The 23,911-nt window shown below is 55.6% G+C and overlaps 75 non-coding genes across 75 annotated transcripts; all 75 read right to left on the bottom strand.

Annotated features, from left to right (window-relative positions):
- Positions 1-141: 141 nt before the first annotated feature.
- On the bottom strand, positions 142-260 carry LOC140220467 (5S ribosomal RNA). The gene has a single exon (XR_011896420.1). It is a non-coding gene; the product is annotated as a 5S ribosomal RNA (ribosomal RNA).
- A 198-nt stretch (positions 261-458) lies between these two features.
- On the bottom strand, positions 459-577 carry LOC140220425 (5S ribosomal RNA). The gene has a single exon (XR_011896378.1). It is a non-coding gene; the product is annotated as a 5S ribosomal RNA (ribosomal RNA).
- A 198-nt stretch (positions 578-775) lies between these two features.
- Positions 776-894, bottom strand: LOC140221058 (5S ribosomal RNA). Its single transcript, XR_011896949.1, has one exon. It is a non-coding gene; the product is annotated as a 5S ribosomal RNA (ribosomal RNA).
- A 198-nt stretch (positions 895-1,092) lies between these two features.
- LOC140220899 (5S ribosomal RNA) lies at positions 1,093-1,211 on the bottom strand. The gene has a single exon (XR_011896788.1). It is a non-coding gene; the product is annotated as a 5S ribosomal RNA (ribosomal RNA).
- A 198-nt stretch (positions 1,212-1,409) lies between these two features.
- LOC140220898 (5S ribosomal RNA) lies at positions 1,410-1,528 on the bottom strand. Its single transcript, XR_011896787.1, has one exon. It is a non-coding gene; the product is annotated as a 5S ribosomal RNA (ribosomal RNA).
- Positions 1,529-1,727: 199 nt separating this feature from the next.
- On the bottom strand, positions 1,728-1,846 carry LOC140220897 (5S ribosomal RNA). Its single transcript, XR_011896786.1, has one exon. It is a non-coding gene; the product is annotated as a 5S ribosomal RNA (ribosomal RNA).
- A 198-nt stretch (positions 1,847-2,044) lies between these two features.
- Positions 2,045-2,163, bottom strand: LOC140220896 (5S ribosomal RNA). Its single transcript, XR_011896785.1, has one exon. It is a non-coding gene; the product is annotated as a 5S ribosomal RNA (ribosomal RNA).
- Positions 2,164-2,361: 198 nt separating this feature from the next.
- LOC140220895 (5S ribosomal RNA) lies at positions 2,362-2,480 on the bottom strand. The gene has a single exon (XR_011896784.1). It is a non-coding gene; the product is annotated as a 5S ribosomal RNA (ribosomal RNA).
- A 200-nt stretch (positions 2,481-2,680) lies between these two features.
- LOC140220894 (5S ribosomal RNA) lies at positions 2,681-2,799 on the bottom strand. The gene has a single exon (XR_011896783.1). It is a non-coding gene; the product is annotated as a 5S ribosomal RNA (ribosomal RNA).
- A 198-nt stretch (positions 2,800-2,997) lies between these two features.
- Positions 2,998-3,116, bottom strand: LOC140220893 (5S ribosomal RNA). The gene has a single exon (XR_011896782.1). It is a non-coding gene; the product is annotated as a 5S ribosomal RNA (ribosomal RNA).
- A 198-nt stretch (positions 3,117-3,314) lies between these two features.
- LOC140220892 (5S ribosomal RNA) lies at positions 3,315-3,433 on the bottom strand. Its single transcript, XR_011896781.1, has one exon. It is a non-coding gene; the product is annotated as a 5S ribosomal RNA (ribosomal RNA).
- Positions 3,434-3,631: 198 nt separating this feature from the next.
- On the bottom strand, positions 3,632-3,750 carry LOC140220891 (5S ribosomal RNA). Its single transcript, XR_011896780.1, has one exon. It is a non-coding gene; the product is annotated as a 5S ribosomal RNA (ribosomal RNA).
- Positions 3,751-3,948: 198 nt separating this feature from the next.
- On the bottom strand, positions 3,949-4,067 carry LOC140220890 (5S ribosomal RNA). The gene has a single exon (XR_011896779.1). It is a non-coding gene; the product is annotated as a 5S ribosomal RNA (ribosomal RNA).
- Positions 4,068-4,265: 198 nt separating this feature from the next.
- LOC140220889 (5S ribosomal RNA) lies at positions 4,266-4,384 on the bottom strand. The gene has a single exon (XR_011896778.1). It is a non-coding gene; the product is annotated as a 5S ribosomal RNA (ribosomal RNA).
- Positions 4,385-4,582: 198 nt separating this feature from the next.
- LOC140220888 (5S ribosomal RNA) lies at positions 4,583-4,701 on the bottom strand. Its single transcript, XR_011896777.1, has one exon. It is a non-coding gene; the product is annotated as a 5S ribosomal RNA (ribosomal RNA).
- Positions 4,702-4,900: 199 nt separating this feature from the next.
- LOC140220887 (5S ribosomal RNA) lies at positions 4,901-5,019 on the bottom strand. The gene has a single exon (XR_011896776.1). It is a non-coding gene; the product is annotated as a 5S ribosomal RNA (ribosomal RNA).
- Positions 5,020-5,218: 199 nt separating this feature from the next.
- LOC140220886 (5S ribosomal RNA) lies at positions 5,219-5,337 on the bottom strand. The gene has a single exon (XR_011896775.1). It is a non-coding gene; the product is annotated as a 5S ribosomal RNA (ribosomal RNA).
- Positions 5,338-5,534: 197 nt separating this feature from the next.
- Positions 5,535-5,653, bottom strand: LOC140220885 (5S ribosomal RNA). Its single transcript, XR_011896774.1, has one exon. It is a non-coding gene; the product is annotated as a 5S ribosomal RNA (ribosomal RNA).
- A 198-nt stretch (positions 5,654-5,851) lies between these two features.
- Positions 5,852-5,970, bottom strand: LOC140220884 (5S ribosomal RNA). Its single transcript, XR_011896773.1, has one exon. It is a non-coding gene; the product is annotated as a 5S ribosomal RNA (ribosomal RNA).
- Positions 5,971-6,169: 199 nt separating this feature from the next.
- On the bottom strand, positions 6,170-6,288 carry LOC140220883 (5S ribosomal RNA). The gene has a single exon (XR_011896772.1). It is a non-coding gene; the product is annotated as a 5S ribosomal RNA (ribosomal RNA).
- A 198-nt stretch (positions 6,289-6,486) lies between these two features.
- LOC140220882 (5S ribosomal RNA) lies at positions 6,487-6,605 on the bottom strand. Its single transcript, XR_011896771.1, has one exon. It is a non-coding gene; the product is annotated as a 5S ribosomal RNA (ribosomal RNA).
- Positions 6,606-6,804: 199 nt separating this feature from the next.
- On the bottom strand, positions 6,805-6,923 carry LOC140220881 (5S ribosomal RNA). The gene has a single exon (XR_011896770.1). It is a non-coding gene; the product is annotated as a 5S ribosomal RNA (ribosomal RNA).
- Positions 6,924-7,122: 199 nt separating this feature from the next.
- LOC140220880 (5S ribosomal RNA) lies at positions 7,123-7,241 on the bottom strand. The gene has a single exon (XR_011896769.1). It is a non-coding gene; the product is annotated as a 5S ribosomal RNA (ribosomal RNA).
- Positions 7,242-7,441: 200 nt separating this feature from the next.
- Positions 7,442-7,560, bottom strand: LOC140220879 (5S ribosomal RNA). The gene has a single exon (XR_011896768.1). It is a non-coding gene; the product is annotated as a 5S ribosomal RNA (ribosomal RNA).
- A 198-nt stretch (positions 7,561-7,758) lies between these two features.
- On the bottom strand, positions 7,759-7,877 carry LOC140220878 (5S ribosomal RNA). The gene has a single exon (XR_011896767.1). It is a non-coding gene; the product is annotated as a 5S ribosomal RNA (ribosomal RNA).
- Positions 7,878-8,076: 199 nt separating this feature from the next.
- Positions 8,077-8,195, bottom strand: LOC140220877 (5S ribosomal RNA). The gene has a single exon (XR_011896766.1). It is a non-coding gene; the product is annotated as a 5S ribosomal RNA (ribosomal RNA).
- Positions 8,196-8,394: 199 nt separating this feature from the next.
- LOC140220876 (5S ribosomal RNA) lies at positions 8,395-8,513 on the bottom strand. Its single transcript, XR_011896765.1, has one exon. It is a non-coding gene; the product is annotated as a 5S ribosomal RNA (ribosomal RNA).
- A 199-nt stretch (positions 8,514-8,712) lies between these two features.
- LOC140220875 (5S ribosomal RNA) lies at positions 8,713-8,831 on the bottom strand. Its single transcript, XR_011896764.1, has one exon. It is a non-coding gene; the product is annotated as a 5S ribosomal RNA (ribosomal RNA).
- A 199-nt stretch (positions 8,832-9,030) lies between these two features.
- On the bottom strand, positions 9,031-9,149 carry LOC140220874 (5S ribosomal RNA). Its single transcript, XR_011896763.1, has one exon. It is a non-coding gene; the product is annotated as a 5S ribosomal RNA (ribosomal RNA).
- A 220-nt stretch (positions 9,150-9,369) lies between these two features.
- LOC140220873 (5S ribosomal RNA) lies at positions 9,370-9,488 on the bottom strand. The gene has a single exon (XR_011896762.1). It is a non-coding gene; the product is annotated as a 5S ribosomal RNA (ribosomal RNA).
- Positions 9,489-9,686: 198 nt separating this feature from the next.
- Positions 9,687-9,805, bottom strand: LOC140220872 (5S ribosomal RNA). The gene has a single exon (XR_011896761.1). It is a non-coding gene; the product is annotated as a 5S ribosomal RNA (ribosomal RNA).
- A 199-nt stretch (positions 9,806-10,004) lies between these two features.
- On the bottom strand, positions 10,005-10,123 carry LOC140220871 (5S ribosomal RNA). The gene has a single exon (XR_011896760.1). It is a non-coding gene; the product is annotated as a 5S ribosomal RNA (ribosomal RNA).
- Positions 10,124-10,322: 199 nt separating this feature from the next.
- LOC140220870 (5S ribosomal RNA) lies at positions 10,323-10,441 on the bottom strand. Its single transcript, XR_011896759.1, has one exon. It is a non-coding gene; the product is annotated as a 5S ribosomal RNA (ribosomal RNA).
- Positions 10,442-10,640: 199 nt separating this feature from the next.
- On the bottom strand, positions 10,641-10,759 carry LOC140220869 (5S ribosomal RNA). Its single transcript, XR_011896758.1, has one exon. It is a non-coding gene; the product is annotated as a 5S ribosomal RNA (ribosomal RNA).
- Positions 10,760-10,960: 201 nt separating this feature from the next.
- Positions 10,961-11,079, bottom strand: LOC140220868 (5S ribosomal RNA). The gene has a single exon (XR_011896757.1). It is a non-coding gene; the product is annotated as a 5S ribosomal RNA (ribosomal RNA).
- A 199-nt stretch (positions 11,080-11,278) lies between these two features.
- On the bottom strand, positions 11,279-11,397 carry LOC140220867 (5S ribosomal RNA). The gene has a single exon (XR_011896756.1). It is a non-coding gene; the product is annotated as a 5S ribosomal RNA (ribosomal RNA).
- A 198-nt stretch (positions 11,398-11,595) lies between these two features.
- On the bottom strand, positions 11,596-11,714 carry LOC140220866 (5S ribosomal RNA). The gene has a single exon (XR_011896755.1). It is a non-coding gene; the product is annotated as a 5S ribosomal RNA (ribosomal RNA).
- Positions 11,715-11,913: 199 nt separating this feature from the next.
- On the bottom strand, positions 11,914-12,032 carry LOC140220865 (5S ribosomal RNA). The gene has a single exon (XR_011896754.1). It is a non-coding gene; the product is annotated as a 5S ribosomal RNA (ribosomal RNA).
- Positions 12,033-12,230: 198 nt separating this feature from the next.
- Positions 12,231-12,349, bottom strand: LOC140220864 (5S ribosomal RNA). Its single transcript, XR_011896753.1, has one exon. It is a non-coding gene; the product is annotated as a 5S ribosomal RNA (ribosomal RNA).
- A 199-nt stretch (positions 12,350-12,548) lies between these two features.
- LOC140220863 (5S ribosomal RNA) lies at positions 12,549-12,667 on the bottom strand. Its single transcript, XR_011896752.1, has one exon. It is a non-coding gene; the product is annotated as a 5S ribosomal RNA (ribosomal RNA).
- A 199-nt stretch (positions 12,668-12,866) lies between these two features.
- On the bottom strand, positions 12,867-12,985 carry LOC140220481 (5S ribosomal RNA). Its single transcript, XR_011896433.1, has one exon. It is a non-coding gene; the product is annotated as a 5S ribosomal RNA (ribosomal RNA).
- Positions 12,986-13,183: 198 nt separating this feature from the next.
- On the bottom strand, positions 13,184-13,302 carry LOC140220862 (5S ribosomal RNA). Its single transcript, XR_011896751.1, has one exon. It is a non-coding gene; the product is annotated as a 5S ribosomal RNA (ribosomal RNA).
- Positions 13,303-13,501: 199 nt separating this feature from the next.
- LOC140220468 (5S ribosomal RNA) lies at positions 13,502-13,620 on the bottom strand. The gene has a single exon (XR_011896421.1). It is a non-coding gene; the product is annotated as a 5S ribosomal RNA (ribosomal RNA).
- A 201-nt stretch (positions 13,621-13,821) lies between these two features.
- On the bottom strand, positions 13,822-13,939 carry LOC140220562 (5S ribosomal RNA). The gene has a single exon (XR_011896512.1). It is a non-coding gene; the product is annotated as a 5S ribosomal RNA (ribosomal RNA).
- Positions 13,940-14,139: 200 nt separating this feature from the next.
- On the bottom strand, positions 14,140-14,258 carry LOC140220861 (5S ribosomal RNA). Its single transcript, XR_011896750.1, has one exon. It is a non-coding gene; the product is annotated as a 5S ribosomal RNA (ribosomal RNA).
- Positions 14,259-14,456: 198 nt separating this feature from the next.
- LOC140220860 (5S ribosomal RNA) lies at positions 14,457-14,575 on the bottom strand. The gene has a single exon (XR_011896749.1). It is a non-coding gene; the product is annotated as a 5S ribosomal RNA (ribosomal RNA).
- A 198-nt stretch (positions 14,576-14,773) lies between these two features.
- Positions 14,774-14,892, bottom strand: LOC140220859 (5S ribosomal RNA). Its single transcript, XR_011896748.1, has one exon. It is a non-coding gene; the product is annotated as a 5S ribosomal RNA (ribosomal RNA).
- Positions 14,893-15,089: 197 nt separating this feature from the next.
- Positions 15,090-15,208, bottom strand: LOC140220858 (5S ribosomal RNA). The gene has a single exon (XR_011896747.1). It is a non-coding gene; the product is annotated as a 5S ribosomal RNA (ribosomal RNA).
- A 201-nt stretch (positions 15,209-15,409) lies between these two features.
- LOC140220857 (5S ribosomal RNA) lies at positions 15,410-15,528 on the bottom strand. Its single transcript, XR_011896746.1, has one exon. It is a non-coding gene; the product is annotated as a 5S ribosomal RNA (ribosomal RNA).
- A 199-nt stretch (positions 15,529-15,727) lies between these two features.
- On the bottom strand, positions 15,728-15,847 carry LOC140220469 (5S ribosomal RNA). Its single transcript, XR_011896422.1, has one exon. It is a non-coding gene; the product is annotated as a 5S ribosomal RNA (ribosomal RNA).
- Positions 15,848-16,046: 199 nt separating this feature from the next.
- LOC140220856 (5S ribosomal RNA) lies at positions 16,047-16,165 on the bottom strand. Its single transcript, XR_011896745.1, has one exon. It is a non-coding gene; the product is annotated as a 5S ribosomal RNA (ribosomal RNA).
- Positions 16,166-16,395: 230 nt separating this feature from the next.
- Positions 16,396-16,514, bottom strand: LOC140220855 (5S ribosomal RNA). Its single transcript, XR_011896744.1, has one exon. It is a non-coding gene; the product is annotated as a 5S ribosomal RNA (ribosomal RNA).
- Positions 16,515-16,713: 199 nt separating this feature from the next.
- LOC140221062 (5S ribosomal RNA) lies at positions 16,714-16,832 on the bottom strand. The gene has a single exon (XR_011896953.1). It is a non-coding gene; the product is annotated as a 5S ribosomal RNA (ribosomal RNA).
- A 198-nt stretch (positions 16,833-17,030) lies between these two features.
- Positions 17,031-17,149, bottom strand: LOC140220854 (5S ribosomal RNA). The gene has a single exon (XR_011896743.1). It is a non-coding gene; the product is annotated as a 5S ribosomal RNA (ribosomal RNA).
- Positions 17,150-17,348: 199 nt separating this feature from the next.
- Positions 17,349-17,467, bottom strand: LOC140220466 (5S ribosomal RNA). Its single transcript, XR_011896419.1, has one exon. It is a non-coding gene; the product is annotated as a 5S ribosomal RNA (ribosomal RNA).
- A 198-nt stretch (positions 17,468-17,665) lies between these two features.
- LOC140220853 (5S ribosomal RNA) lies at positions 17,666-17,784 on the bottom strand. The gene has a single exon (XR_011896742.1). It is a non-coding gene; the product is annotated as a 5S ribosomal RNA (ribosomal RNA).
- A 199-nt stretch (positions 17,785-17,983) lies between these two features.
- On the bottom strand, positions 17,984-18,102 carry LOC140221066 (5S ribosomal RNA). Its single transcript, XR_011896957.1, has one exon. It is a non-coding gene; the product is annotated as a 5S ribosomal RNA (ribosomal RNA).
- Positions 18,103-18,302: 200 nt separating this feature from the next.
- LOC140220465 (5S ribosomal RNA) lies at positions 18,303-18,421 on the bottom strand. The gene has a single exon (XR_011896418.1). It is a non-coding gene; the product is annotated as a 5S ribosomal RNA (ribosomal RNA).
- Positions 18,422-18,619: 198 nt separating this feature from the next.
- On the bottom strand, positions 18,620-18,738 carry LOC140221053 (5S ribosomal RNA). The gene has a single exon (XR_011896944.1). It is a non-coding gene; the product is annotated as a 5S ribosomal RNA (ribosomal RNA).
- A 198-nt stretch (positions 18,739-18,936) lies between these two features.
- Positions 18,937-19,055, bottom strand: LOC140221065 (5S ribosomal RNA). Its single transcript, XR_011896956.1, has one exon. It is a non-coding gene; the product is annotated as a 5S ribosomal RNA (ribosomal RNA).
- Positions 19,056-19,253: 198 nt separating this feature from the next.
- Positions 19,254-19,372, bottom strand: LOC140220464 (5S ribosomal RNA). The gene has a single exon (XR_011896417.1). It is a non-coding gene; the product is annotated as a 5S ribosomal RNA (ribosomal RNA).
- A 197-nt stretch (positions 19,373-19,569) lies between these two features.
- LOC140220852 (5S ribosomal RNA) lies at positions 19,570-19,688 on the bottom strand. Its single transcript, XR_011896741.1, has one exon. It is a non-coding gene; the product is annotated as a 5S ribosomal RNA (ribosomal RNA).
- A 199-nt stretch (positions 19,689-19,887) lies between these two features.
- LOC140220851 (5S ribosomal RNA) lies at positions 19,888-20,006 on the bottom strand. Its single transcript, XR_011896740.1, has one exon. It is a non-coding gene; the product is annotated as a 5S ribosomal RNA (ribosomal RNA).
- Positions 20,007-20,235: 229 nt separating this feature from the next.
- Positions 20,236-20,354, bottom strand: LOC140220850 (5S ribosomal RNA). Its single transcript, XR_011896739.1, has one exon. It is a non-coding gene; the product is annotated as a 5S ribosomal RNA (ribosomal RNA).
- A 199-nt stretch (positions 20,355-20,553) lies between these two features.
- Positions 20,554-20,672, bottom strand: LOC140221061 (5S ribosomal RNA). The gene has a single exon (XR_011896952.1). It is a non-coding gene; the product is annotated as a 5S ribosomal RNA (ribosomal RNA).
- A 198-nt stretch (positions 20,673-20,870) lies between these two features.
- On the bottom strand, positions 20,871-20,989 carry LOC140220849 (5S ribosomal RNA). Its single transcript, XR_011896738.1, has one exon. It is a non-coding gene; the product is annotated as a 5S ribosomal RNA (ribosomal RNA).
- A 199-nt stretch (positions 20,990-21,188) lies between these two features.
- Positions 21,189-21,307, bottom strand: LOC140220463 (5S ribosomal RNA). The gene has a single exon (XR_011896416.1). It is a non-coding gene; the product is annotated as a 5S ribosomal RNA (ribosomal RNA).
- Positions 21,308-21,507: 200 nt separating this feature from the next.
- LOC140220848 (5S ribosomal RNA) lies at positions 21,508-21,626 on the bottom strand. Its single transcript, XR_011896737.1, has one exon. It is a non-coding gene; the product is annotated as a 5S ribosomal RNA (ribosomal RNA).
- A 197-nt stretch (positions 21,627-21,823) lies between these two features.
- Positions 21,824-21,942, bottom strand: LOC140221052 (5S ribosomal RNA). The gene has a single exon (XR_011896943.1). It is a non-coding gene; the product is annotated as a 5S ribosomal RNA (ribosomal RNA).
- Positions 21,943-22,140: 198 nt separating this feature from the next.
- Positions 22,141-22,259, bottom strand: LOC140221064 (5S ribosomal RNA). The gene has a single exon (XR_011896955.1). It is a non-coding gene; the product is annotated as a 5S ribosomal RNA (ribosomal RNA).
- Positions 22,260-22,457: 198 nt separating this feature from the next.
- Positions 22,458-22,576, bottom strand: LOC140220461 (5S ribosomal RNA). Its single transcript, XR_011896414.1, has one exon. It is a non-coding gene; the product is annotated as a 5S ribosomal RNA (ribosomal RNA).
- Positions 22,577-22,778: 202 nt separating this feature from the next.
- Positions 22,779-22,897, bottom strand: LOC140220847 (5S ribosomal RNA). The gene has a single exon (XR_011896736.1). It is a non-coding gene; the product is annotated as a 5S ribosomal RNA (ribosomal RNA).
- Positions 22,898-23,096: 199 nt separating this feature from the next.
- Positions 23,097-23,215, bottom strand: LOC140220846 (5S ribosomal RNA). Its single transcript, XR_011896735.1, has one exon. It is a non-coding gene; the product is annotated as a 5S ribosomal RNA (ribosomal RNA).
- Positions 23,216-23,443: 228 nt separating this feature from the next.
- LOC140220845 (5S ribosomal RNA) lies at positions 23,444-23,562 on the bottom strand. Its single transcript, XR_011896734.1, has one exon. It is a non-coding gene; the product is annotated as a 5S ribosomal RNA (ribosomal RNA).
- Positions 23,563-23,761: 199 nt separating this feature from the next.
- LOC140220445 (5S ribosomal RNA) lies at positions 23,762-23,880 on the bottom strand. The gene has a single exon (XR_011896398.1). It is a non-coding gene; the product is annotated as a 5S ribosomal RNA (ribosomal RNA).
- Between the last annotated feature and the right edge of the window lie 31 nt (positions 23,881-23,911).

Raw genomic sequence — 23,911 nt, 5'->3', positions numbered from 1 at the left:
GCGTGGGCCCCGCATCCAAGGTCCTCCGTGCGGGTCGCCTCACCGTTTTATCCGTCCGACCACGAGCGCACGAGGAAAAGCCCGAAAATGTCCGAGGAATGCGGCGAAATGGAAGGACAGAACAATAATAATAAAAAAAAAGGAATGCAACACGAGGACTTCCTAGGAGGTCACCCATCCTAGTACTACTCTCGCCCAAGCACGCTTAACTTCGGAGTTCTGATGGGATCCAGTGCTTTAGTGCTGGTATGATCGCATCCGACATACTAGCCACTCTCCTTGCTCTTATGCCCGCACCTCGACGCGCCGCCCGAGCCGCGTGGGCCCCGCATCCAAGGTCCTCCGTGCGGGTCGCCTCACCGTTTTATCCGTCCGACCACGAGCGCACGAGGAAAAGCCCGAAAATGTCCGAGGAATGCGGCGAAATGGAAGGACAGAACAATAATAATAATAAAAAAGGAATGCAACACGAGGACTTCCCAGGAGGTCACCCATCCTAGTACTACTCTCGCCCAAGCACGCTTAACTTCGAAGTTCTGATGGGATCCGGTGCTTTAGTGCTGGTATGATCGCATCCGACATACTAGCCACTCTCCTTGCTCTTATGCCCGCACCTCGACGCGCCGCCCGAGCCGCGTGGGCCCCGCATCCAAGGTCCTCCGTGCGGGTCGCCTCACCGTTTTATCCGTCCGACCACGAGCGCACGAGGAAAAGCCCGAAAATGTCCGAGGAATGCGGCGAAATGGAAGGACAGAACAATAATAATAAAAAAAAAGGAATGCAACACGAGGACTTCCCAAGAGGTCACCCATCCTAGTACTACTCTCGCCCAAGCACGCTTAACTTCGGAGTTCTGATGGGATCCGGTGCTTTAGTGCTGGTATGATCGCATCCGACATACTAGCCACTCTCCTTGCTCTTATGCCCGCACCTCGACGCGCCGCCCGAGCCGCGTGGGCCCCGCATCCAAGGTCCTCCGTGCGGGTCGCCTCACCGTTTTATCCGTCCGACCACGAGCGCACGAGGAAAAGCCCGAAAATGTCCGAGGAATGCGGCGAAATGGAAGGACAGAACAATAATAATAAAAAAAAAGGAATGCAACACGAGGACTTCCCAGGAGGTCACCCATCCTAGTACTACTCTCGCCCAAGCACGCTTAACTTCGGAGTTCTGATGGGATCCGGTGCTTTAGTGCTGGTATGATCGCATCCGACATACTAGCCACTCTCCTTGCTCTTATGCCCGCACCTCGACGCGCCGCCCGAGCCGCGTGGGCCCCGCATCCAAGGTCCTCCGTGCGGGTCGCCTCACCGTTTTATCCGTCCGACCACGAGCGCACGAGGAAAAGCCCGAAAATGTCCGAGGAATGCGGCGAAATGGAAGGACAGAACAATAATAATAATAAAAAAGGAATGCAACACGAGGACTTCCCAGGAGGTCACCCATCCTAGTACTACTCTCGCCCAAGCACGCTTAACTTCGGAGTTCTGATGGGATCCGGTGCTTTAGTGCTGGTATGATCGCATCCGACATACTAGCCACTCTCCTTGCTCTTATGCCCGCACCTCGACGCGCCGCCCGAGCCGCGTGGGCCCCGCATCCAAGGTCCTCCGTGCGGGTCGCCTCACCGTTTTATCCGTCCGACCACGAGCGCACGAGGAAAAGCCCGAAAATGTCCGAGGAATGCGGCGAAATGGAAGGACAGAACAATAATAATAAAAAAAAAAGGAATGCAACACGAGGACTTCCCAGGAGGTCACCCATCCTAGTACTACTCTCGCCCAAGCACGCTTAACTTCGGAGTTCTGATGGGATCCGGTGCTTTAGTGCTGGTATGATCGCATCCGACATACTAGCCACTCTCCTTGCTCTTATGCCCGCACCTCGACGCGCCGCCCGAGCCGCGTGGGCCCCGCATCCAAGGTCCTCCGTGCGGGTCGCCTCACCGTTTTATCCGTCCGACCACGAGCGCACGAGGAAAAGCCCGAAAATGTCCGAGGAATGCGGCGAAATGGAAGGACAGAACAATAATAATAAAAAAAAAGGAATGCAACACGAGGACTTCCCAGGAGGTCACCCATCCTAGTACTACTCTCGCCCAAGCACGCTTAACTTCGGAGTTCTGATGGGATCCGGTGCTTTAGTGCTGGTATGATCGCATCCGACATACTAGCCACTCTCCTTGCTCTTATGCCCGCACCTCGACGCGCCGCCCGAGCCGCGTGGGCCCCGCATCCAAGGTCCTCCGTGCGGGTCGCCTCACCGTTTTATCCGTCCGACCACGAGCGCACGAGGAAAAGCCCGAAAATGTCCGAGGAATGCGGCGAAATGGAAGGACAGAACAATAATAATAAAAAAAAAGGAATGCAACACGAGGACTTCCCAGGAGGTCACCCATCCTAGTACTACTCTCGCCCAAGCACGCTTAACTTCGGAGTTCTGATGGGATCCGGTGCTTTAGTGCTGGTATGATCGCATCCGACATACTAGCCACTCTCCTTGCTCTTATGCCCGCACCTCGACGCGCCGCCCGAGCCGCGTGGGCCCCGCATCCAAGGTCCTCCGTGCGGGTCGCCTCACCGTTTTATCCGTCCGACCACGAGCGCACGAGGAAAAGCCCGAAAATGTCCGAGGAATGCGGCGAAATGGAAGGACAGAACAATAATAATAAAAAAAAAAAGGAATGCAACACGAGGACTTCCCAGGAGGTCACCCATCCTAGTACTACTCTCGCCCAAGCACGCTTAACTTCGGAGTTCTGATGGGATCCGGTGCTTTAGTGCTGGTATGATCGCATCCGACATACTAGCCACTCTCCTTGCTCTTATGCCCGCACCTCGACGCGCCGCCCGAGCCGCGTGGGCCCCGCATCCAAGGTCCTCCGTGCGGGTCGCCTCACCGTTTTATCCGTCCGACCACGAGCGCACGAGGAAAAGCCCGAAAATGTCCGAGGAATGCGGCGAAATGGAAGGACAGAACAATAATAATAAAAAAAAAGGAATGCAACACGAGGACTTCCCAGGAGGTCACCCATCCTAGTACTACTCTCGCCCAAGCACGCTTAACTTCGGAGTTCTGATGGGATCCGGTGCTTTAGTGCTGGTATGATCGCATCCGACATACTAGCCACTCTCCTTGCTCTTATGCCCGCACCTCGACGCGCCGCCCGAGCCGCGTGGGCCCCGCATCCAAGGTCCTCCGTGCGGGTCGCCTCACCGTTTTATCCGTCCGACCACGAGCGCACGAGGAAAAGCCCGAAAATGTCCGAGGAATGCGGCGAAATGGAAGGACAGAACAATAATAATAATAAAAAAGGAATGCAACACGAGGACTTCCCAGGAGGTCACCCATCCTAGTACTACTCTCGCCCAAGCACGCTTAACTTCGGAGTTCTGATGGGATCCGGTGCTTTAGTGCTGGTATGATCGCATCCGACATACTAGCCACTCTCCTTGCTCTTATGCCCGCACCTCGACGCGCCGCCCGAGCCGCGTGGGCCCCGCATCCAAGGTCCTCCGTGCGGGTCGCCTCACCGTTTTATCCGTCCGACCACGAGCGCACGAGGAAAAGCCCGAAAATGTCCGAGGAATGCGGCGAAATGGAAGGACAGAACAATAATAATAAAAAAAAAGGAATGCAACACGAGGACTTCCCAGGAGGTCACCCATCCTAGTACTACTCTCGCCCAAGCACGCTTAACTTCGGAGTTCTGATGGGATCCGGTGCTTTAGTGCTGGTATGATCGCATCCGACATACTAGCCACTCTCCTTGCTCTTATGCCCGCACCTCGACGCGCCGCCCGAGCCGCGTGGGCCCCGCATCCAAGGTCCTCCGTGCGGGTCGCCTCACCGTTTTATCCGTCCGACCACGAGCGCACGAGGAAAAGCCCGAAAATGTCCGAGGAATGCGGCGAAATGGAAGGACAGAACAATAATAATAAAAAAAAAGGAATGCAACACGAGGACTTCCCAGGAGGTCACCCATCCTAGTACTACTCTCGCCCAAGCACGCTTAACTTCGGAGTTCTGATGGGATCCGGTGCTTTAGTGCTGGTATGATCGCATCCGACATACTAGCCACTCTCCTTGCTCTTATGCCCGCACCTCGACGCGCCGCCCGAGCCGCGTGGGCCCCGCATCCAAGGTCCTCCGTGCGGGTCGCCTCACCGTTTTATCCGTCCGACCACGAGCGCACGAGGAAAAGCCCGAAAATGTCCGAGGAATGCGGCGAAATGGAAGGACAGAACAATAATAATAAAAAAAAAGGAATGCAACACGAGGACTTCCCAGGAGGTCACCCATCCTAGTACTACTCTCGCCCAAGCACGCTTAACTTCGGAGTTCTGATGGGATCCGGTGCTTTAGTGCTGGTATGATCGCATCCGACATACTAGCCACTCTCCTTGCTCTTATGCCCGCACCTCGACGCGCCGCCCGAGCCGCGTGGGCCCCGCATCCAAGGTCCTCCGTGCGGGTCGCCTCACCGTTTTATCCGTCCGACCACGAGCGCACGAGGAAAAGCCCGAAAATGTCCGAGGAATGCGGCGAAATGGAAGGACAGAACAATAATAATAAAAAAAAAGGAATGCAACACGAGGACTTCCCAGGAGGTCACCCATCCTAGTACTACTCTCGCCCAAGCACGCTTAACTTCGGAGTTCTGATGGGATCCGGTGCTTTAGTGCTGGTATGATCGCATCCGACATACTAGCCACTCTCCTTGCTCTTATGCCCGCACCTCGACGCGCCGCCCGAGCCGCGTGGGCCCCGCATCCAAGGTCCTCCGTGCGGGTCGCCTCACCGTTTTATCCGTCCGACCACGAGCGCACGAGGAAAAGCCCGAAAATGTCCGAGGAATGCGGCGAAATGGAAGGACAGAACAATAATAATAAAAAAAAAAGGAATGCAACACGAGGACTTCCCAGGAGGTCACCCATCCTAGTACTACTCTCGCCCAAGCACGCTTAACTTCGGAGTTCTGATGGGATCCGGTGCTTTAGTGCTGGTATGATCGCATCCGACATACTAGCCACTCTCCTTGCTCTTATGCCCGCACCTCGACGCGCCGCCCGAGCCGCGTGGGCCCCGCATCCAAGGTCCTCCGTGCGGGTCGCCTCACCGTTTTATCCGTCCGACCACGAGCGCACGAGGAAAAGCCCGAAAATGTCCGAGGAATGCGGCGAAATGGAAGGACAGAACAATAATAATAAAAAAAAAAGGAATGCAACACGAGGACTTCCCAGGAGGTCACCCATCCTAGTACTACTCTCGCCCAAGCACGCTTAACTTCGGAGTTCTGATGGGATCCGGTGCTTTAGTGCTGGTATGATCGCATCCGACATACTAGCCACTCTCCTTGCTCTTATGCCCGCACCTCGACGCGCCGCCCGAGCCGCGTGGGCCCCGCATCCAAGGTCCTCCGTGCGGGTCGCCTCACCGTTTTATCCGTCCGACCACGAGCGCACGAGGAAAAGCCCGAAAATGTCCGAGGAATGCGGCGAAATGGAAGGACAGAACAATAATAATAAAAAAAAGGAATGCAACACGAGGACTTCCCAGGAGGTCACCCATCCTAGTACTACTCTCGCCCAAGCACGCTTAACTTCGGAGTTCTGATGGGATCCGGTGCTTTAGTGCTGGTATGATCGCATCCGACATACTAGCCACTCTCCTTGCTCTTATGCCCGCACCTCGACGCGCCGCCCGAGCCGCGTGGGCCCCGCATCCAAGGTCCTCCGTGCGGGTCGCCTCACCGTTTTATCCGTCCGACCACGAGCGCACGAGGAAAAGCCCGAAAATGTCCGAGGAATGCGGCGAAATGGAAGGACAGAACAATAATAATAAAAAAAAAGGAATGCAACACGAGGACTTCCCAGGAGGTCACCCATCCTAGTACTACTCTCGCCCAAGCACGCTTAACTTCGGAGTTCTGATGGGATCCGGTGCTTTAGTGCTGGTATGATCGCATCCGACATACTAGCCACTCTCCTTGCTCTTATGCCCGCACCTCGACGCGCCGCCCGAGCCGCGTGGGCCCCGCATCCAAGGTCCTCCGTGCGGGTCGCCTCACCGTTTTATCCGTCCGACCACGAGCGCACGAGGAAAAGCCCGAAAATGTCCGAGGAATGCGGCGAAATGGAAGGACAGAACAATAATAATAAAAAAAAAAGGAATGCAACACGAGGACTTCCCAGGAGGTCACCCATCCTAGTACTACTCTCGCCCAAGCACGCTTAACTTCGGAGTTCTGATGGGATCCGGTGCTTTAGTGCTGGTATGATCGCATCCGACATACTAGCCACTCTCCTTGCTCTTATGCCCGCACCTCGACGCGCCGCCCGAGCCGCGTGGGCCCCGCATCCAAGGTCCTCCGTGCGGGTCGCCTCACCGTTTTATCCGTCCGACCACGAGCGCACGAGGAAAAGCCCGAAAATGTCCGAGGAATGCGGCGAAATGGAAGGACAGAACAATAATAATAAAAAAAAAGGAATGCAACACGAGGACTTCCCAGGAGGTCACCCATCCTAGTACTACTCTCGCCCAAGCACGCTTAACTTCGGAGTTCTGATGGGATCCGGTGCTTTAGTGCTGGTATGATCGCATCCGACATACTAGCCACTCTCCTTGCTCTTATGCCCGCACCTCGACGCGCCGCCCGAGCCGCGTGGGCCCCGCATCCAAGGTCCTCCGTGCGGGTCGCCTCACCGTTTTATCCGTCCGACCACGAGCGCACGAGGAAAAGCCCGAAAATGTCCGAGGAATGCGGCGAAATGGAAGGACAGAACAATAATAATAAAAAAAAAAGGAATGCAACACGAGGACTTCCCAGGAGGTCACCCATCCTAGTACTACTCTCGCCCAAGCACGCTTAACTTCGGAGTTCTGATGGGATCCGGTGCTTTAGTGCTGGTATGATCGCATCCGACATACTAGCCACTCTCCTTGCTCTTATGCCCGCACCTCGACGCGCCGCCCGAGCCGCGTGGGCCCCGCATCCAAGGTCCTCCGTGCGGGTCGCCTCACCGTTTTATCCGTCCGACCACGAGCGCACGAGGAAAAGCCCGAAAATGTCCGAGGAATGCGGCGAAATGGAAGGACAGAACAATAATAATAAAAAAAAAAGGAATGCAACACGAGGACTTCCCAGGAGGTCACCCATCCTAGTACTACTCTCGCCCAAGCACGCTTAACTTCGGAGTTCTGATGGGATCCGGTGCTTTAGTGCTGGTATGATCGCATCCGACATACTAGCCACTCTCCTTGCTCTTATGCCCGCACCTCGACGCGCCGCCCGAGCCGCGTGGGCCCCGCATCCAAGGTCCTCCGTGCGGGGTCGCCTCACCGTTTTATCCGTCCGACCACGAGCGCACGAGGAAAAGCCCGAAAATGTCCGAGGAATGCGGCGAAATGGAAGGACAGAACAATAATAATAAAAAAAAAAGGAATGCAACACGAGGACTTCCCAGGAGGTCACCCATCCTAGTACTACTCTCGCCCAAGCACGCTTAACTTCGGAGTTCTGATGGGATCCGGTGCTTTAGTGCTGGTATGATCGCATCCGACATACTAGCCACTCTCCTTGCTCTTATGCCCGCACCTCGACGCGCCGCCCGAGCCGCGTGGGCCCCGCATCCAAGGTCCTCCGTGCGGGTCGCCTCACCGTTTTATCCGTCCGACCACGAGCGCACGAGGAAAAGCCCGAAAATGTCCGAGGAATGCGGCGAAATGGAAGGACAGAACAATAATAATAAAAAAAAAGGAATGCAACACGAGGACTTCCCAGGAGGTCACCCATCCTAGTACTACTCTCGCCCAAGCACGCTTAACTTCGGAGTTCTGATGGGATCCGGTGCTTTAGTGCTGGTATGATCGCATCCGACATACTAGCCACTCTCCTTGCTCTTATGCCCGCACCTCGACGCGCCGCCCGAGCCGCGTGGGCCCCGCATCCAAGGTCCTCCGTGCGGGTCGCCTCACCGTTTTATCCGTCCGACCACGAGCGCACGAGGAAAAGCCCGAAAATGTCCGAGGAATGCGGCGAAATGGAAGGACAGAACAATAATAATAAAAAAAAAAGGAATGCAACACGAGGACTTCCCAGGAGGTCACCCATCCTAGTACTACTCTCGCCCAAGCACGCTTAACTTCGGAGTTCTGATGGGATCCGGTGCTTTAGTGCTGGTATGATCGCATCCGACATACTAGCCACTCTCCTTGCTCTTATGCCCGCACCTCGACGCGCCGCCCGAGCCGCGTGGGCCCCGCATCCAAGGTCCTCCGTGCGGGTCGCCTCACCGTTTTATCCGTCCGACCACGAGCGCACGAGGAAAAGCCCGAAAATGTCCGAGGAATGCGGCGAAATGGAAGGACAGAACAATAATAATAAAAAAAAAAGGAATGCAACACGAGGACTTCCCAGGAGGTCACCCATCCTAGTACTACTCTCGCCCAAGCACGCTTAACTTCGGAGTTCTGATGGGATCCGGTGCTTTAGTGCTGGTATGATCGCATCCGACATACTAGCCACTCTCCTTGCTCTTATGCCCGCACCTCGACGCGCCGCCCGAGCCGCGTGGGCCCCGCATCCAAGGTCCTCCGTGCGGGTCGCCTCACCGTTTTATCCGTCCGACCACGAGCGCACGAGGAAAAGCCCGAAAATGTCCGAGGAATGCGGCGAAATGGAAGGACAGAACAATAATAATAAAAAAAAAAGGAATGCAACACGAGGACTTCCCAGGAGGTCACCCATCCTAGTACTACTCTCGCCCAAGCACGCTTAACTTCGGAGTTCTGATGGGATCCGGTGCTTTAGTGCTGGTATGATCGCATCCGACATACTAGCCACTCTCCTTGCTCTTATGCCCGCACCTCGACGCGCCGCCCGAGCCGCGTGGGCCCCGCATCCAAGGTCCTCCGTGCGGGTCGCCTCACCGTTTTATCCGTCCGACCACGAGCGCACGAGGAAAAGCCCGAAAATGTCCGAGGAATGCGGCGAAATGGAAGGACAGAACAATAATAATAAAAAAAAAAGGAATGCAACACGAGGACTTCCCAGGAGGTCACCCATCCTAGTACTACTCTCGCCCAAGCACGCTTAACTTCGGAGTTCTGATGGGATCCGGTGCTTTAGTGCTGGTATGATCGCATCCGACATACTAGCCACTCTCCTTGCTCTTATGCCCGCACCTCGACGCGCCGCCCGAGCCGCGTGGGCCCCGCATCCAAGGTCCTCCGTGCGGGTCGCCTCACCGTTTTATCCGTCCGACCACGAGCGCACGAGGAAAAGCCCGAAAATGTCCGAGGAATGCGGCGAAATGGAAGGACAGAACAATAATAATAAAAAAAAAACAATAATAATAAAAAAAAAAAGGAATGCAACACGAGGACTTCCCAGGAGGTCACCCATCCTAGTACTACTCTCGCCCAAGCACGCTTAACTTCGGAGTTCTGATGGGATCCGGTGCTTTAGTGCTGGTATGATCGCATCCGACATACTAGCCACTCTCCTTGCTCTTATGCCCGCACCTCGACGCGCCGCCCGAGCCGCGTGGGCCCCGCATCCAAGGTCCTCCGTGCGGGTCGCCTCACCGTTTTATCCGTCCGACCACGAGCGCACGAGGAAAAGCCCGAAAATGTCCGAGGAATGCGGCGAAATGGAAGGACAGAACAATAATAATAAAAAAAAAGGAATGCAACACGAGGACTTCCCAGGAGGTCACCCATCCTAGTACTACTCTCGCCCAAGCACGCTTAACTTCGGAGTTCTGATGGGATCCGGTGCTTTAGTGCTGGTATGATCGCATCCGACATACTAGCCACTCTCCTTGCTCTTATGCCCGCACCTCGACGCGCCGCCCGAGCCGCGTGGGCCCCGCATCCAAGGTCCTCCGTGCGGGTCGCCTCACCGTTTTATCCGTCCGACCACGAGCGCACGAGGAAAAGCCCGAAAATGTCCGAGGAATGCGGCGAAATGGAAGGACAGAACAATAATAATAAAAAAAAAAGGAATGCAACACGAGGACTTCCCAGGAGGTCACCCATCCTAGTACTACTCTCGCCCAAGCACGCTTAACTTCGGAGTTCTGATGGGATCCGGTGCTTTAGTGCTGGTATGATCGCATCCGACATACTAGCCACTCTCCTTGCTCTTATGCCCGCACCTCGACGCGCCGCCCGAGCCGCGTGGGCCCCGCATCCAAGGTCCTCCGTGCGGGTCGCCTCACCGTTTTATCCGTCCGACCACGAGCGCACGAGGAAAAGCCCGAAAATGTCCGAGGAATGCGGCGAAATGGAAGGACAGAACAATAATAATAAAAAAAAAAGGAATGCAACACGAGGACTTCCCAGGAGGTCACCCATCCTAGTACTACTCTCGCCCAAGCACGCTTAACTTCGGAGTTCTGATGGGATCCGGTGCTTTAGTGCTGGTATGATCGCATCCGACATACTAGCCACTCTCCTTGCTCTTATGCCCGCACCTCGACGCGCCGCCCGAGCCGCGTGGGCCCCGCATCCAAGGTCCTCCGTGCGGGTCGCCTCACCGTTTTATCCGTCCGACCACGAGCGCACGAGGAAAAGCCCGAAAATGTCCGAGGAATGCGGCGAAATGGAAGGACAGAACAATAATAATAAAAAAAAAAGGAATGCAACACGAGGACTTCCCAGGAGGTCACCCATCCTAGTACTACTCTCGCCCAAGCACGCTTAACTTCGGAGTTCTGATGGGATCCGGTGCTTTAGTGCTGGTATGATCGCATCCGACATACTAGCCACTCTCCTTGCTCTTATGCCCGCACCTCGACGCGCCGCCCGAGCCGCGTGGGCCCCGCATCCAAGGTCCTCCGTGCGGGTCGCCTCACCGTTTTATCCGTCCGACCACGAGCGCACGAGGAAAAGCCCGAAAATGTCCGAGGAATGCGGCGAAATGGAAGGACAGAACAATAATAATAAAAAAAAAAAAGGAATGCAACACGAGGACTTCCCAGGAGGTCACCCATCCTAGTACTACTCTCGCCCAAGCACGCTTAACTTCGGAGTTCTGATGGGATCCGGTGCTTTAGTGCTGGTATGATCGCATCCGACATACTAGCCACTCTCCTTGCTCTTATGCCCGCACCTCGACGCGCCGCCCGAGCCGCGTGGGCCCCGCATCCAAGGTCCTCCGTGCGGGTCGCCTCACCGTTTTATCCGTCCGACCACGAGCGCACGAGGAAAAGCCCGAAAATGTCCGAGGAATGCGGCGAAATGGAAGGACAGAACAATAATAATAAAAAAAAAAGGAATGCAACACGAGGACTTCCCAGGAGGTCACCCATCCTAGTACTACTCTCGCCCAAGCACGCTTAACTTCGGAGTTCTGATGGGATCCGGTGCTTTAGTGCTGGTATGATCGCATCCGACATACTAGCCACTCTCCTTGCTCTTATGCCCGCACCTCGACGCGCCGCCCGAGCCGCGTGGGCCCCGCATCCAAGGTCCTCCGTGCGGGTCGCCTCACCGTTTTATCCGTCCGACCACGAGCGCACGAGGAAAAGCCCGAAAATGTCCGAGGAATGCGGCGAAATGGAAGGACAGAACAATAATAAAAAAAAAAAAGGAATGCAACACGAGGACTTCCCAGGAGGTCACCCATCCTAGTACTACTCTCGCCCAAGCACGCTTAACTTCGGAGTTCTGATGGGATCCGGTGCTTTAGTGCTGGTATGATCGCATCCGACATACTAGCCACTCTCCTTGCTCTTATGCCCGCACCTCGACGCGCCGCCCGAGCCGCGTGGGCCCCGCATCCAAGGTCCTCCGTGCGGGTCGCCTCACCGTTTTATCCGTCCGACCACGAGCGCACGAGGAAAAGCCCGAAAATGTCCGAGGAATGCGGCGAAATGGAAGGACAGAACAATAATAATAAAAAAAAAAGGAATGCAACACGAGGACTTCCCAGGAGGTCACCCATCCTAGTACTACTCTCGCCCAAGCACGCTTAACTTCGGAGTTCTGATGGGATCCGGTGCTTTAGTGCTGGTATGATCGCATCCGACATACTAGCCACTCTCCTTGCTCTTATGCCCGCACCTCGACGCGCCGCCCGAGCCGCGTGGGCCCCGCATCCAAGGTCCTCCGTGCGGGTCGCCTCACCGTTTTATCCGTCCGACCACGAGCGCACGAGGAAAAGCCCGAAAATGTCCGAGGAATGCGGCGAAATGGAAGGACAGAACAATAATAATAAAAAAAAAGGAATGCAACACGAGGACTTCCCAGGAGGTCACCCATCCTAGTACTACTCTCGCCCAAGCACGCTTAACTTCGGAGTTCTGATGGGATCCGGTGCTTTAGTGCTGGTATGATCGCATCCGACATACTAGCCACTCTCCTTGCTCTTATGCCCGCACCTCGACGCGCCGCCCGAGCCGCGTGGGCCCCGCATCCAAGGTCCTCCGTGCGGGTCGCCTCACCGTTTTATCCGTCCGACCACGAGCGCACGAGGAAAAGCCCGAAAATGTCCGAGGAATGCGGCGAAATGGAAGGACAGAACAATAATAATAAAAAAAAAAGGAATGCAACACGAGGACTTCCCAGGAGGTCACCCATCCTAGTACTACTCTCGCCCAAGCACGCTTAACTTCGGAGTTCTGATGGGATCCGGTGCTTTAGTGCTGGTATGATCGCATCCGACATACTAGCCACTCTCCTTGCTCTTATGCCCGCACCTCGACGCGCCGCCCGAGCCGCGTGGGCCCCGCATCCAAGGTCCTCCGTGCGGGTCGCCTCACCGTTTTATCCGTCCGACCACGAGCGCACGAGGAAAAGCCCGAAAATGTCCGAGGAATGCGGCGAAATGGAAGGACAGAACAATAATAATAAAAAAAAAAGGAATGCAACACGAGGACTTCCCAGGAGGTCACCCATCCTAGTACTACTCTCGCCCAAGCACGCTTAACTTCGGAGTTCTGATGGGATCCGGTGCTTTAGTGATGGTATGATCGCATCCGACATACTAGCCACTCTCCTTGCTCTTATGCCCGCACCTCGACGCGCCGCCCGAGCCGCGTGGGCCCCGCATCCAAGGTCCTCCGTGCGGGTCGCCTCACCGTTTTATCCGTCCGACCACGAGCGCACGAGGAAAAGCCCGAAAATGTCCGAGGAATGCGGCGAAATGGAAGGGCAGAACAATAATAATAAAAAAAAAGGAATGCAACACGAGGACTTCCCAGGAGGTCACCCATCCTAGTACTACTCTCGCCCAAGCACGCTTAACTTCGGAGTTCTGATGGGATCCGGTGCTTTAGTGCTGGTATGATCGCATCCGACATACTAGCCACTCTCCTTGCTCTTATGCCCGCACCTCGACGCGCCGCCCGAGCCGCGTGGGCCCCGCATCCAAGGTCCTCCGTGCGGGTCGCCTCACCGTTTTATCCGTCCGACCACGAGCGCACGAGGAAAAGCCCGAAAATGTCCGAGGAATGCGGCGAAATGGAAGGACAGAACAATAATAATAAAAAAAAAAGGAATGCAACACGAGGACTTCCCAGGAGGTCACCCATCCTAGTACTACTCTCGCCCAAGGACGCTTAACTTCGGAGTTCTGATGGGATCCGGTGCTTTAGTGCTGGTATGATCGCATCCGACATACTAGCCACTCTCCTTGCTCTTATGCCCGCACCTCGACGCGCCGCCCGAGCCGCGTGGGCCCCGCATCCAAGGTCCTCCGTGCGGGTCCGCCTCACCGTTTTATCCGTCCGACCACGAGCGCACGAGGAAAAGCCCGAAAATGTCCGAGGAATGCGGCGAAATGGAAGGACAGAACAATAATAATAAAAAAAAAAAGGAATGCAACACGAGGACTTCCCAGGAGGTCACCCATCCTAGTACTACTCTCGCCAAGCACGCTTAACTTCGGAGTTCTGATGGGATCCGGTGCTTTAGTGCTGGTATGATCGCATCCGACATACTAGCCACTCTCCTTGCTCTTATGCCCGCACCTCGACGCGCCGCCCGAGCCGCGTGGGCCCCGCATCCAAGGTCCTCCGTGCGGGTCGCCTCACCGTTTTATCCGTCCGACCACGAGCGCACGAGGAAAAGCCCCGAAAATGTCCGAGGAATGCGGCGAAATGGAAGGACAGAACAATAATAATAAAAAAAAAAGGAATGCAACACGAGGACTTCCCAGGAGGTCACCCATCCTAGTACTACTCTCGCCCAAGCACGCTTAACTTCGGAGTTCTGATGGGATCCGGTGCTTTAGTGCTGGTATGATCGCATCCGACATACTAGCCACTCTCCTTGCTCTTATGCCCCGCACCTCGACGCGCCGCCCGAGCCGCGTGGGCCCCGCATCCAAGGTCCTCCGTGCGGGTCGCCTCACCGTTTTATCCGTCCGACCACGAGCGCACGAGGAAAAGCCCGAAAATGTCCGAGGAATGCGGCGAAATGGAAGGACAGAACAATAATAATAAAAAAAAGGAATGCAACACGAGGACTTCCCAGGAGGTCACCCATCCTAGTACTACTCTCGCCCAAGCACGCTTAACTTCGGAGTTCTGATGGGATCCGGTGCTTTAGTGCTGGTATGATCGCATCCGACATACTAGCCACTCTCCTTGCTCTTATGCCCGCACCTCGACGCGCCGCCCGAGCCGCGTGGGCCCCGCATCCAAGGTCCTCCGTGCGGGTCGCCTCACCGTTTTATCCGTCCGACCACGAGCGCACGAGGAAAAGCCCGAAAATGTCCGAGGAATGCGGCGAAATGGAAGGACAGAACAATAATAATAAAAAAAAAGGAATGCAACACGAGGACTTCCCAGGAGGTCACCCATCCTAGTACTACTCTCGCCCAAGCACGCTTAACTTCGGAGTTCTGATGGGATCCGGTGCTTTAGTGCTGGTATGATCGCATCCGACATACTAGCCACTCTCCTTGCTCTTATGCCGCACCTCGACGCGCCGCCCGAGCGCGTGGGCCCCGCATCCAAGGTCCTCCGTGCGGGTCGCCTCACCGTTTTATCCGTCCGACCACGAGCGCACGAGGAAAAGCCCGAAAATGTCCGAGGAATGCGGCGAAATGGAAGGACAGAACAATAATAATAAAAAAAAAAGGAATGCAACACGAGGACTTCCCAGGAGGTCACCCATCCTAGTACTACTCTCGCCCAAGCACGCTTAACTTCGGAGTTCTGATGGGATCCGGTGCTTTAGTGCTGGTATGATCGCATCCGACATACTAGCCACTCTCCTTGCTCTTATGCCCGCACCTCGACGCGCCGCCCGAGCCGCGTGGGCCCCGCATCCAAGGTCCTCCGTGCGGGTCGCCTCACCGTTTTATCCGTCCGACCACGAGCGCACGAGGAAAAGCCCGAAAATGTCCGAGGAATGCGGCGAAATGGAAGGACAGAACAATAATAATAAAAAAAAAAAAGGAATGCAACACGAGGACTTCCCAGGAGGTCACCCATCCTAGTACTACTCTCGCCCAAGCACGCTTAACTTCGGAGTTCTGATGGGATCCGGTGCTTTAGTGCTGGTATGATCGCATCCGACATACTAGCCACTCTCCTTGCTCTTATGCCCGCACCTCGACGCGCCGCCCGAGCCGCGTGGGCCCCGCATCCAAGGTCCTCCGTGCGGGTCGCCTCACCGTTTTATCCGTCCGACCACGAGCGCACGAGGAAAAGCCCGAAAATGTCCGAGGAATGCGGCGAAATGGAAGGACAGAACAATAATAATAAAAAAAAAAGGAATGCAACACGAGGACTTCCCAGGAGGTCACCCATCCTAGTACTACTCTCGCCCCAAGCACGCTTAACTTCGGAGTTCTGATGGGATCCGGTGCTTTAGTGCTGGTATGATCGCATCCGACATACTAGCCACTCTCCTTGCTCTTATGCCCGCACCTCGACGCGCCGCCCGAGCCGCGTGGGCCCCGCATCCAAGGTCCTCCGTGCGGGTCGCCTCACCGTTTTATCCGTCCGACCACGAGCGCACGAGCGAAAGCCCGAAAATGTCCGAGGAATGCGGCGAAATGGAAGGACAGAACAATAATAATAAAAAAAAAAGGAATGCAACACGAGGACTTCCCAGGAGGTCACCCATCCTAGTACTACTCTCGCCCAAGCACGCTTAACTTCGGAGTTCTGATGGGATCCGGTGCTTTAGTGCTGGTATGATCGCATCCGACATACTAGCCACTCTCCTTGCTCTTATGCCCGCACCTCGACGCGCCGCCCGAGCCGCGTGGGCCCCCGCATCCAAGGTCCTCCGTGCGGGTCGCCTCACCGTTTTATCCGTCCGAGCGGGTCGCCTCACCGTTTTATCCGTCCGACCACGAGCGCACGAGGAAAAGCCCGAAAATGTCCGAGGAATGCGGCGAAATGGAAGGACAGAACAATAATAATAAAAAAAAAAGGAATGCAACACGAGGACTTCCCAGGAGGTCACCCATCCTAGTACTACTCTCGCCCAAGCACGCTTAACTTCGGAGTTCTGATGGGATCCGGTGCTTTAGTGCTGGTATGATCGCATCCGACATACTAGCCACTCTCCTTGCTCTTATGCCCGCACCTCGACGCGCCGCCCGAGCCGCGTGGGCCCCGCATCCAAGGTCCTCCGTGCGGGTCGCCTCACCGTTTTATCCGTCCGACCACGAGCGCACGAGGAAAAGCCCGAAAATGTCCGAGGAATGCGGCGAAATGGAAGGACAGAACAATAATAATAAAAAAAAAAGGAATGCAACACGAGGACTTCCCAGGAGGTCACCCATCCTAGTACTACTCTCGCCCAAGCACGCTTAACTTCGGAGTTCTGATGGGATCCGGTGCATTAGTGCTGGTATGATCGCATCCGACATACTAGCCACTCTCCTTGCTCTTATGCCCGCACCTCGACGCGCCGCCCGAGCCGCGTGGGCCCCGCATCCAAGGTCCTCCGTGCGGGTCGCCTCACCGTTTTATCCGTCCGACCACGAGCGCACGAGGAAAAGCCCGAAAATGTCCGAGGAATGCGGCGAAATGGAAGGACAGAACAATAATAATAAAAAAAAAGGAATGCAACACGAGGACTTCCCAGGAGGTCACCCATCCTAGTACTACTCTCGCCCAAGCACGCTTAACTTCGGAGTTCTGATGGGATCCGGTGCTTTAGTGCTGGTATGATCGCATCCGACATACTAGCCACTCTCCTTGCTCTTATGCCCGCACCTCGACGCGCCGCCCGAGCCGCGTGGGCCCCGCATCCAAGGTCCTCCGTGCGGGTCGCCTCACCGTTTTATCCGTCCGACCACGAGCGCACGAGGAAAAGCCCGAAAATGTCCGAGGAATGCGGCGAAATGGAAGGACAGAACAATAATAATAAAAAAAAAAGGAATGCAACACGAGGACTTCCCAGGAGGTCACCCATCCTAGTACTACTCTCGCCCAAGCAAGCTTAACTTCGGAGTTCTGATGGGATCCGGTGCTTTAGTGCTGGTATGATCGCATCCGACATACTAGCCACTCTCCTTGCTCTTATGCCCGCACCTCGACGCGCCGCCCGAGCCGCGTGGGCCCCGCATCCAAGGTCCTCCGTGCGGGTCGCCTCACCGTTTTATCCGTCCGACCACGAGCGCACGAGGAAAAGCCCGAAAATGTCCGAGGAATGCGGCGAAATGGAAGGACAGAACAATAATAATAAAAAAAAAGGAATGCAACACGAGGACTTCCCAGGAGGTCACCCATCCTAGTACTACTCTCGCCCAAGCACGCTTAACTTCGGAGTTCTGATGGGATCCGGTGCTTTAGTGCTGGTATGATCGCATCCGACATACTAGCCACTCTCCTTGCTCTTATGCCCGCACCTCGACGCGCCGCCCGAGCCGCGTGGGCCCCGCATCCAAGGTCCTCCGTGCGGGTCGCCTCACCGTTTTATCCGTCCGACCACGAGCGCACGAGGAAAAGCCCGAAAATGTCCGAGGAATGCGGCGAAATGGAAGGACAGAACAATAATAATAAAAAAAAAAGGAATGCAACACGAGGACTTCCCAGGAGGTCACCCATCCTAGTACTACTCTCGCCCAAGCACGCTTAACTTCGGAGTTCTAATGGGATCCGGTGCTTTAGTGCTGGTATGATCGCATCCGACATACTAGCCACTCTCCTTGCTCTTATGCCCGCACCTCGACGCGCCGCCCGAGCCGCGTGGGCCCCGCATCCAAGGTCCTCCGTGCGGGTCGCCTCACCGTTTTATCCGTCCGACCACGAGCGCACGAGGAAAAGCCCGAAAATGTCCGAGGAATGCGGCGAAATGGAAGGACAGAACAATAATAATAAAAAAAAAAAGGAATGCAACACGAGGACTTCCCAGGAGGTCACCCATCCTAGTACTACTCTCGCCCAAGCAAGCTTAACTTCGGAGTTCTGATGGGATCCGGTGCTTTAGTGCTGGTATGATCGCATCCGACATACTAGCCACTCTCCTTGCTCTTATGCCCGCACCTCGACGCGCCGCCCGAGCCGCGTGGGCCCCGCATCCAAGGTCCTCCGTGCGGGTCGCCTCACCGTTTTATCCGTCCGACCACGAGCGCACGAGGAAAAGCCCGAAAATGTCCGAGGAATGCGGCGAAATGGAAGGACAGAACAATAATAATAAAAAAAAAAGAATGCAACACGAGGACTTCCCAGGAGGTCACCCATCCTAGTACTACTCTCGCCCAAGCACGCTTAACTTCGGAGTTCTGATGGGATCCGGTGCTTTAGTGCTGGTATGATCGCATCCGACATACTAGCCACTCTCCTTGCTCTTATGCCCGCACCTCGACGCGCCGCCCGAGCCGCGTGGGCCCCGCATCCAAGGTCCTCCGTGCGGGTCGCCTCACCGTTTTATCCGTCCGACCACGAGCGCACGAGGAAAAGCCCGAAAATGTCCGAGGAATGCGGCGAAATGGAAGGACAGAACAATAATAATAAAAAAAAAGGAATGCAACACGAGGACTTCCCAGGAGGTCACCCATCCTAGTACTACTCTCGCCCAAGCACGCTTAACTTCGGAGTTCTAATGGGATCCGGTGCTTTAGTGCTGGTATGATCGCATCCGACATACTAGCCACTCTCCTTGCTCTTATGCCCGCACCTCGACGCGCCGCCCGAGCCGCGTGGGCCCCGCATCCAAGGTCCTCCGTGCGGGTCGCCTCACCGTTTTATCCGTCCGACCACGAGCGCACGAGGAAAAGCCCGAAAATGTCCGAGGAATGCGGCGAAATGGAAGGACAGAACAATAATAATAAAAAAAAAGGAATGCAACACGAGGACTTCCCAGGAGGTCACCCATCCTAGTACTACTCTCGCCCAAGCAAGCTTAACTTCGGAGTTCTGATGGGATCCGGTGCTTTAGTGCTGGTATGATCGCATCCGACATACTAGCCACTCTCCTTGCTCTTATGCCCGCACCTCGACGCGCCGCCCGAGCCGCGTGGGCCCCGCATCCAAGGTCCTCCGTGCGGGTCGCCTCACCGTTTTATCCGTCCGACCACGAGCGCACGAGGAAAAGCCCGAAAATGTCCGAGGAATGCGGCGAAATGGAAGGACAGAACAATAATAATAAAAAAAAGGAATGCAACACGAGGACTTCCCAGGAGGTCACCCATCCTAGTACTACTCTCGCCCAAGCACGCTTAACTTCGGAGTTCTGATGGGATCCGGTGCTTTAGTGCTGGTATGATCGCATCCGACATACTAGCCACTCTCCTTGCTCTTATGCCCGCACCTCGACGCGCCGCCCGAGCCGCGTGGGCCCCGCATCCAAGGTCCTCCGTGCGGGTCGCCTCACCGTTTTATCCGTCCGACCACGAGCGCACGAGGAAAAGCCCGAAAATGTCCGAGGAATGCGGCGAAATGGAAGGACAGAACAATAATAATAAAAAAAAAAGGAATGCAACACGAGGACTTCCCAGGAGGTCACCCATCCTAGTACTACTCTCGCCCAAGCACGCTTAACTTCGGAGTTCTGATGGGATCCGGTGCTTTAGTGCTGGTATGATCGCATCCGACATACTAGCCACTCTCCTTGCTCTTATGCCCGCACCTCGACGCGCCGCCCGAGCCGCGTGGGCCCCGCATCCAAGGTCCTCCGTGCGGGTCGCCTCACCGTTTTATCCGTCCGAGCGGGTCGCATCACCGTTTTATCCGTCCGACCACGAGCGCACGAGGAAAAGCCCGAAAAATGTCCGAGGAATGCGGCGAAATGGAAGGACAGAACAATAATAATAAAAAAAAAGGAATGCAACACGAGGACTTCCCAGGAGGTCACCCATCCTAGTACTACTCTCGCCCAAGCACGCTTAACTTCGGAGTTCTGATGGGATCCGGTGCTTTAGTGCTGGTATGATCGCATCCGACATACTAGCCACTCTCCTTGCTCTTATGCCCGCACCTCGACGCGCCGCCCGAGCCGCGTGGGCCCCGCATCCAAGGTCCTCCGTGCGGGTCGCCTCACCGTTTTATCCGTCCGACCACGAGCGCACGAGGAAAAGCCCGAAAATGTCCGAGGAATGCGGCGAAATGGAAGGACAGAACAATAATAATAAAAAAAAAAGGAATGCAACACGAGGACTTCCCAGGAGGTCACCCATCCTAGTACTACTCTCGCCCAAGCACGCTTAACTTCGGAGTTCTGATGGGATCCGGTGCATTAGTGCTGGTATGATCGCATCCGACATACTAGCCACTCTCCTTGCTCTTATGCCCGCACCTCGACGCGCCGCCCGAGCCGCGTGGGCCCCGCATCCAAGGTCCTCCGTGCGGGTCGCCTCACCGTTTTATCCGTCCGACCACGAGCGCACGAGGAAAAGCCCGAAAATGTCCGAGGAATGCGGCGAAATGGAAGGACAGAACAATAATAATAAAAAAAAAGGAATGCAACACGAGGACTTCCCAGGAGGTCACCCATCCTAGTACTACTCTCGCCCAAGCACGCTTAACTTCGGAGTTCTGATGGGATCCGGTGCTTTAGTGCTGGTATGATCGCATCCGACATACTAGCCACTCTCCTTGCTCTTATGCCCGCACCTCGACGCGCCGCCCGAGCCGCGTGGGCCCCGCATCCAAGGTCCTCCGTGCGGGTCGCCTCACCGTTTTATCCGTCCGACCACGAGCGCACGAGGAAAAGCCCGAAAATGTCCGAGGAATGCGGCGAAATGGAAGGACAGAACAATAATAATAAAAAAAAAAGGAATGCAACACGAGGACTTCCCAGGAGGTCACCCATCCTAGTACTACTCTCGCCCAAGCAAGCTTAACTTCGGAGTTCTGATGGGATCCGGTGCTTTAGTGCTGGTATGATCGCATCCGACATACTAGCCACTCTCCTTGCTCTTATGCCCGCACCTCGACGCGCCGCCCGAGCCGCGTGGGCCCCGCATCCAAGGTCCTCCGTGCGGGTCGCCTCACCGTTTTATCCGTCCGACCACGAGCGCACGAGGAAAAAGCCCGAAAATGTCCGAGGAATGCGGCGAAATGGAAGGACAGAACAATAATAATAAAAAAAAAAGGAATGCAACACGAGGACTTCCCAGGAGGTCACCCATCCTAGTACTACTCTCGCCCAAGCACGCTTAACTTCGGAGTTCTGATGGGATCCGGTGCTTTAGTGCTGGTATGATCGCATCCGACATACTAGCCACTCTCCTTGCTCTTATGCCCGCACTCGACGCGCCGCCCGAGCCGCGTGGGCCCCGCATCCAAGGTCCTCCGTGCGGGTCGCCTCACCGTTTTATCCGTCCGACCACGAGCGCACGAGGAAAAGCCCGAAAATGTCCGAGGAATGCGGCGAAATGGAAGGACAGAACAATAATAATAAAAAAAAAAGAATGCAACACGAGGACTTCCCAGGAGGTCACCCATCCTAGTACTACTCTCGCCCAAGCACGCTTAACTTCGGAGTTCTGATGGGATCCGGTGCTTTAGTGCTGGTATGATCGCATCCGACATACTAGCCACTCTCCTTGCTCTTATGCCCGCACCTCGACGCGCCGCCCGAGCCGCGTGGGCCCCGCATCCAAGGTCCTCCGTGCGGGTCGCCTCACCGTTTTATCCGTCCGACCACGAGCGCACGAGGAAAAGCCCGAAAATGTCCGAGGAATGCGGCGAAATGGAAGGACAGAACAATAATAATAAAAAAAAAGGAATGCAACACGAGGACTTCCCAGGAGGTCACCCATCCTAGTACTACTCTCGCCCAAGCACGCTTAACTTCGGAGTTCTAATGGGATCCGGTGCTTTAGTGCTGGTATGATCGCATCCGACATACTAGCCACTCTCCTTGCTCTTATGCCCGCACCTCGACGCGCCGCCCGAGCCGCGTGGGCCCCGCATCCAAGGTCCTCCGTGCGGGTCGCCTCACCGTTTTATCCGTCCGACCACGAGCGCACGAGGAAAAGCCCGAAAATGTCCGAGGAATGCGGCGAAATGGAAGGACAGAACAATAATAATAAAAAAAAAGGAATGCAACACGAGGACTTCCCAGGAGGTCACCCATCCTAGTACTACTCTCGCCCAAGCAAGCTTAACTTCGGAGTTCTGATGGGATCCGGTGCTTTAGTGCTGGTATGATCGCATCCGACATACTAGCCACTCTCCTTGCTCTTATGCCCGCACCTCGACGCGCCGCCCGAGCCGCGTGGGCCCCCCGCATCCAAGGTCCCTCCGTGCGGGTCGCCTCACCGTTTTATCCGTCCGACCACGAGCGCACGAGGAAAAGCCCGAAAATGTCCGAGGAATGCGGCGAAATGGAAGGACAGAACAATAATAATAAAAAAAAAAGGAATGCAACACGAGGACTTCCCAGGAGGTCACCCATCCTAGTACTACTCTCGCCCAAGCACGCTTAACTTCGGAGTTCTGATGGGATCCGGTGCTTTAGTGCTGGTATGATCGCATCCGACATACTAGCCACTCTCCTTGCTCTTATGCCCGCACCTCGACGCGCCGCCCGAGCCGCGTGGGCCCCGCATCCAAGGTCCTCCGTGCGGGTCGCCTCACCGTTTTATCCGTCCGACCACGAGCGCACGAGGAAAAGCCCGAAAATGTCCGAGGAATGCGGCGAAATGGAAGGACAGAACAATAATAATAAAAAAAAAAGGAATGCAACACGAGGACTTCCCAGGAGGTCACCCATCCTAGTACTACTCTCGCCCAAGCACGCTTAACTTCGGAGTTCTGATGGGATCCGGTGCTTTAGTGCTGGTATGATCGCATCCGACATACTAGCCACTCTCCTTGCTCTTATGCCCGCACCTCGACGCGCCGCCCGAGCCGCGTGGGCCCCGCATCCAAGGTCCTCCGTGCGGGTCGCCTCACCGTTTTATCCGTCCGAGCGGGTCGCATCACCGTTTTATCCGTCCGACCACGAGCGCACGAGGAAAAGCCCGAAAATGTCCGAGGAATGCGGCGAAATGGAAGGACAGAACAATAATAATAAAAAAAAAGGAATGCAACACGAGGACTTCCCAGGAGGTCACCCATCCTAGTACTACTCTCGCCCAAGCACGCTTAACTTCGGAGTTCTGATGGGATCCGGTGCTTTAGTGCTGGTATGATCGCATCCGACATACTAGCCACTCTCCTTGCTCTTATGCCCGCACCTCGACGCGCCGCCCGAGCCGCGTGGGCCCCGCATCCAAGGTCCTCCGTGCGGGTCGCCTCACCGTTTTATCCGTCCGACCACGAGCGCACGAGGAAAAGCCCGAAAATGTCCGAGGAATGCGGCGAAATGGAAGGACAGAACAATAATAATAAAAAAAAAAGGAATGCAACACGAGGACTTCCCAGGAGGTCACCCATCCTAGTACTACTCTCGCCCAAGCACGCTTAACTTCAGAGTTCTGATGGGATCCGGTGCATTAGTGCTGGTATGATCGCATCCGACATACTAGCCACTCTCCTTGCTCTTATGC

This window comes from Setaria viridis, chromosome 8 (genome assembly GCF_005286985.2).
Source record: "Setaria viridis chromosome 8, Setaria_viridis_v4.0, whole genome shotgun sequence".
NCBI lineage: Eukaryota > Viridiplantae > Streptophyta > Magnoliopsida > Poales > Poaceae > Setaria > Setaria viridis.
Note: the sequence above shows the minus strand (reverse complement) of the source record. Positions and strands in the feature narration are given on the sequence as shown.